At 48.1% G+C, this 6,000-nt stretch overlaps 4 non-coding genes across 4 annotated transcripts; 2 read left to right on the plus strand and 2 right to left on the minus strand.

Moving 5' to 3' along the window:
* The first annotated feature begins 568 nt into the window (after positions 1 to 568).
* TRNAS-CGA lies at positions 569 to 650 on the plus strand. The gene has a single exon. It is a non-coding gene; the product is annotated as a tRNA-Ser (tRNA).
* A 1,052-nt stretch (positions 651 to 1,702) lies between these two features.
* On the plus strand, positions 1,703 to 1,775 carry TRNAR-ACG. The gene has a single exon. It is a non-coding gene; the product is annotated as a tRNA-Arg (tRNA).
* A 1,445-nt stretch (positions 1,776 to 3,220) lies between these two features.
* On the minus strand, positions 3,221 to 3,294 carry TRNAI-AAU. The gene has a single exon. It is a non-coding gene; the product is annotated as a tRNA-Ile (tRNA).
* Positions 3,295 to 5,927: 2,633 nt separating this feature from the next.
* On the minus strand, positions 5,928 to 6,000 carry TRNAF-GAA. The gene has a single exon. It is a non-coding gene; the product is annotated as a tRNA-Phe (tRNA).

Genomic DNA, 6,000 nt, shown 5'->3' on the forward strand with positions numbered 1-6,000 from the left:
ATACATAAAGCAAGAATATCCCAGCAAGGGCTGCAGTGGGAGAAATGAGATCTCGGGCAACTCAGCAGCCCAAGTAGGGGCTTTGGCATTTCCTCTGATGAAATGAGATGTTGAGTTTTGAGCAAACCTGTGCTCAAAGTGTTTTGGTTCAAAAAGATTTCTGGTTGCTTATCATTGAGTGTTTTGTAAGGCTGGAAAGGGTGGAAGAAGGGAAACCTATTAAGAGATTTTTGCAATATTCCATGTCAGAGATGAAGGTGTTATAAGCCAGGGTGATAGCAGTTGGGTGATAAGTTTTTCGGATCTAGATGCATTTTGAGGGGTGAGGAAAAGAGAATCCCCTCACGTATGTGGAATGAAAAAATAATTGAGGTCAAGGGTGTCGCCAAGATTTTTACCTAAATATCTGAAAAGTTGAAATTGCCATTAAGTGAAATATGGAAGCCTGGGCTTCGAGAAGGTTTTGAGGGGACACTGAGGAACCAGTCATCCTCTCTATTCTAACAGACTACATGGTAAATGACATATACTTGTCTTCAGCCTAATGAGTGAAGGGCTTATAAGAGGGGCTGTGATGGCCGAGTGGTTAAGGCGTTGGACTCGAAATCCAATGGGGTCTCCCCGCGCAGGTTCAAATCCTGCTCACAGCGTTATGCTTTTTGGTGTGGGACCCACAGCTTGAAGCTTCTGCAAAATCAAATGGCTCCCTGACCAGCACCACAGAGAAACCCCTTAAGTGGCAGTTCCAATTTATAACTCAAATATTTTAGGAGGGTGTCGCCAGCTAGTTATATGTTCCATTATCTTCTTTCGTCATCTGGGCACCTGTGAACCGCCAGAGCTCCCTCTCCCCACTGTCCACGCTGAGCTTTGGACTTGGAGCACTCAAAAATACTGGCTGTGTTGAGGTGAAATTGTTATATCTGGCCGGTGTCTGATCACAGCAGCAAAGAGAACACAGGAGACTTTGAAATTTGGGGAAATAGATACCATTTCTGATTATAGAGAGCCAGCAGCTTCCTTAAAGGCATTCTCAGTCAGTGATCTTCAGTGTTTGTACTGACATCAAAGGCCGGTGAGAGCCATAAAAAATTTAGGATAATACTCCATCATATTTGCCAAGCGCTCTTTGAAGCACTTTTTGTAAATGAGGAAATTGAGGCAGAGAGAGGATATATTTGGACTTCTGACTTTGCCTTTTCAAGCCCATATGAAACCTCATCTCCTCAGCACTTTTGCATTTTCAGCTATTGAATTCTTGCCTCATTTTTGCATTTTGTGTTTATTGCAATTTGTGGACAGATGAATGTTGTGGGTGGGGGAGGGCAGTAATGAAGAGCTCAAAACTAGGCACTAATATAAACTGGGTAAGGAGTGAAGAGAGAACGTGGAAACTGAGTCCATGGAGATATGGTCAAGTAAAACAACAAAACAAAAACAAAACAAACAGCTACTAAGCACCAAACAAGTTTCCAATGCATACAGTCAGAAAATAAGTGAAGACTGACCTGTTTTCAATGAAAACATTTTATGTAAATGTAGGTTATGCAAACAAGTCACAAAATAAATTATGCTTTCCCAGAATTGGTACAGATTTTGTTCTTAATCCCTGTCTAAATTAAAAAATCAGCCACTTCTTCGGCTGGTATGAATTGTGTACAGTAATGGAAAATACTAATATTGAGAGTGGTATGACAGGTGCGGGCCAGTGGCGCAATGGATAACGCGTCTGACTACGGATCAGAAGATTCTAGGTTCGACTCCTGGCTGGCTCGCTAAGCTTGCTTTTTTCTTCACACTTTCAAGGTAGTTTTTCAAAAACAAAAACAAAAAAAAACATTGAAGCAACCCTTAAAGTCTTTCGAATACACTTTCCTGGAACTGATCTTTCACTTTCGCGGATGCTCTCCCAAATCGGCTGTTGGTTGCGTCTGAAAGAGACGTCCGAAGCATCAAAGGAACGATCCTCTAAGATTTTCTCCTTTTATCTCTTCTTGAACTTGAGACAGGAGATTGGCTGAAAAGGACCATTAAAGGAAGGTTTTAAAATCAAAGAGACTCTAAAGAAAAATAAACAGTAACTTTTCTTCCAGTGTCTTCTCCATCGATATTTTTTCCCTGTTGGGAAGAGTCCTCACCCCAGAGGTCTCGCCTGTGCAGTTCCTTTCTCGCCTGGCTACCAGCAAAGAGAAAGGGGGCCGACATCTCCTGGGGAAATGTTGAGGCAAGGAAGGTTCGGCTGCGGGGACACGGGTACGAGCGGCTCTTTGCCTCAGTTGAGCCCTCTAGATAGAGGTTGGCCCTGAAGGCCGCGGTCGCCACTCCTCCCCGACGTGTCCCTACGTGCGCAGCCGAGCCTTCGTCGGGGCAGAGGCCCCCGGGGGACAGAGAACCAACAGGAATCCCTTGTTTTGCCAAGGTAAACAGCCTGGAGAAGATCAGAGTGTAAGGAAGACCTGGGAGGTGGCAGCTTTCGGACTGCTTCTCTGGACAGACCCGCCTCCTCCCTGTGCATCGAGGCCGCGCGTAGAGGCTGGAGGGAAATCACTGCCAAGTGGGAGGCAAGTCCTCAAACCAACCCAAAAGACCATCTTCATATGTGGACGGATTTCCGAATGTGTAGCTTGTCTCCTCGGTGTGCATCGCGGGTGAATTGCAGTCACCGCGTGCGCCGTTGGGGGCCGGAGACCAAACCGGAGAAAGCAGGTGAGCAGCCGTGCCTGGCGCCCGCAGGTGCGCGGTCTCCGGCCACCGCCCGCGCCTCACTCGGTGCCCTGTCCTCACAGGCAGCTGGGAGGGAGGGTTCTCGGTGAAAAGGAAGGACCAAGCACAGACCCGACTGGAACACGGCGCGTGTCTCGCTGCCCTACTTGCGCAGGACTCCTTTTCTCTACAGAAATTTGAAAATTCTTTGACGCGCCCAGATAATATTGTCTCCTGAGTTTCACTAATAACTGAGCAGGCATATTTCAAAAACTCCTCAATTTCCCCTTTCCTAAGACACAACCGCCTGGCTCCCACGCAACTCCTTCAAGTTTCTTCAGTGAAGTCTTCCTAGCAGGTGTACGTTACTTTTTATTAAAAACAAGCAAAGCGAGACGAAAATCCATAGCCTTCTTGTTGAGAGGGACAATGTCTGAAGTCTCGATTCGGAGCACGGGCGATTTGGGTTTATAGGTGGTTTGAATTGGGCAGAGGAAGGGCAAAAGAGCATCCAACGTGGCCCGTACGGGGATCGAACCCGCGACCTTGGCGTTATTAGCACCACGCTCTAACCAACTGAGCTAACCGGCCACCTTGAAGATAGGCCTCTTCTTTTTTTAAAAAAAAGTAATCTCCTCTACATTATTGTGCGTCTAAAACTAAAGGGAATTCTTTCTCTTCTTCCTCCCCCTCTTTCTAAGGAGATCTTTGCATATTCATAGACTGTAATGAGGAATCCACATTCTTTCAATTCTTCGGATTTGGAGAAGAAAACCCACGGAGGAACTTTTGCGCAGACTGAATCTATCCTTGTGGAGGGTGCACTGTTGCCGGATTTTCAGTTGTTGGTGAAGGGAGTCCCCCCTTTTCAGAAGCGTGTCTGTAGCACTGGAACACAAATTGCACACTTGTCTTCCATGAACTGTAACTTAATGACCGATTAAGTTCAGGTTGTTTCAAGGCGAGGAAACGAAGACGAGCGGTGGAGGAAAGGATCCGGTGCCCCGGGGTCGCGGAAGAGCCGCAGACACCTGCACTGACGTCATCAGCCGTGCGCTCCAGTGCTGGACCACGGCCCCCAACAGCACCTGTCACCCGCCAAGTCCAGGTGACTTGTCTTGTTAGGGGTGGGAGAAAGGGGCCGCGGAGGTTTGCAGAGGACGAGGTGATGGCAGCGCCCGGCTGAGGGTTAAAGTTCTCATCCAACCGCACATTCTGTGCGTCATTCAGGTTGCGGGGTGCTAGCCGCGTGACCCCCGCCTTGGGCGGCGGAGGCGGGAGCCGGAGAGGTGCGCCCTGCGGTCCCCAGCGAGCTTATCGGCTGGCTTCCATACCCAGAGACAGGTTGGAGGCGTCTTCGGCACTTCAGGAAACCTTGTGTTAGTTCCCTTGTAACTTTCCAATTTTCTTGCTGACCGACGCCTAGACAATTTTCAGCGAATACTTTCGTTTGGAACTAAGTGAATCAACAAGTAATTACTTCGTTGATTTGAAAGCCAACGCGGGCGCAGGGGAGACGCTTGAGCCTCCAATGTCCACTGTCCCAGGTCGAGGGCCAAGTCCCACGGATTTTCCACCTTGCATTCTTCCAGGCTGCAGGGGCTCTGCTCCGGGGCGCAGGGCCTCCAAGCCTCGACCCCACACGGAAGGACGCTCTCCGACGTGGCCTCTGCGGGCTGCGTCCTCCTTGTCCCCGCGAGGAACTGCATCCCCAACCGTGTCACGGACCCCGAGGTCCGCAGGCAAAGCCACCGCGACGCACCTCGCTTGTTTACGGGCCTTTCAACCCCAAAAGGATTACCGTTGACTCCTTCCTCCTCCGGACAAACGGAGTTTCCCGGGTGGCAGACCTCCCTGACTTTCCCGACTCCGCCCTAGGGTGTTCGGGAGGATTACGCACGCCGGGCACTCGCTCTCCTAGAAAAACCAGCATCTTGCCAGTTGGCGAAACCCAAGATGTGGGTCTGTTGTCCTCACCCCCGCCATCAGCTGCGTCCCGGGTAGACGGAGGGCTCCCGATCCAAGAACTGTCTTTTTCTGTATCCTGCTTTTGAATGAAATATTTTGTATGAACGTTACTAGTAGTGACTCCGGATCAAAAGAAGGGCTCCTTAAAAGATCCGTCCTTTAACATTACACCGTGGTACAGAACGAATCTCCACCGGTCTCAGACTCCAACTACCCCCCAAATCCTCCTCGGAGGCCACCGGAGCTCTCGGTTTCTTGTTTATCCTCCCCAAAATATTCCATGCATAGTCAAGCAAACATCTCCACCTACATCATTGGCAAAACACAAGGGAGCATCTGCCGTGAATGTCTCGTAAGAGGATTTCAAATTATGTGTGTTATATTCCAGATTAGAGCCTATAAATTATCCAACACTGTCTCAGAAAAAATAATAAATCAATATTAACAATTCCTATTATATTTTACAGCATATATGTATGTATGCATGCCATCACATATAATCTTAATAAATACTACTAAATTTCAATTTATGTTTATGCTATCATTCATGCCTTTCTCCATAGTAAAATGATGCACTAGGCCTGTCCCCGCAGCTGAAAAGCAAATATTGTATAAGAAAACCAAAACTTTTTACAGGATTCAAAGTGCTGACGATAATGTAAGGATCTGTGAGGCCCAACACTAAGTGAAGCAGGAGCAGAGGTAATTACGCGAAGAATTGGAAGTGCCCATGTCCTGATTCTTTTTTTTTTTTTTAAGATTTTATTTATTTATTCGACAGAGATAGAGACAGCCAGCGAGAGAGGGAACACAAGCAGGGGGAGTGGGAGAGGAAAAAGCAGGCTCATAGCAAAGGAGCCTGATGTGGGGCTGGATCCCACAACGCCGGGATCACGCCCTGAGCCGAAGGCAGACGCTTAACCGCTGTGCCACCCAGGCGCCCCCCATGTCCTGATTCTTATAGATGCATTTAATAACACCCAAGTGCTCTGAAAAAGGCACTGGGAAGGTTCTTTTTACCTCAAGGAATTGCTGGGAGCAATTAGGCGTATGGACATAGAATTGTGTTTTGCCAAAGAACTTACAGAAGCCCTTTCTGTGATGAGGGTAAATGTCTGTAGCTCCTTTCCACATCGGTAGCACGGGGGACTCAACTTATTTAAAGATTGACATTTGGTATGGGTGGGTATTCACGGTTTACACAGTCAATCAGTAATGGGAAAGTTAAGGACGTTTGCAAAAAGACTTGAGACACCTGCCGAGACCCGGGATCGAACCAGGGACCTTTAGATCTTCAGTCTAACGCTCTCCCAACTGAGCTATCTCGGC

The sequence above is a fragment of the Ailuropoda melanoleuca genome, chromosome 5 (assembly GCF_002007445.2).
Source record: "Ailuropoda melanoleuca isolate Jingjing chromosome 5, ASM200744v2, whole genome shotgun sequence".
Lineage (NCBI taxonomy): Eukaryota > Metazoa > Chordata > Mammalia > Carnivora > Ursidae > Ailuropoda > Ailuropoda melanoleuca.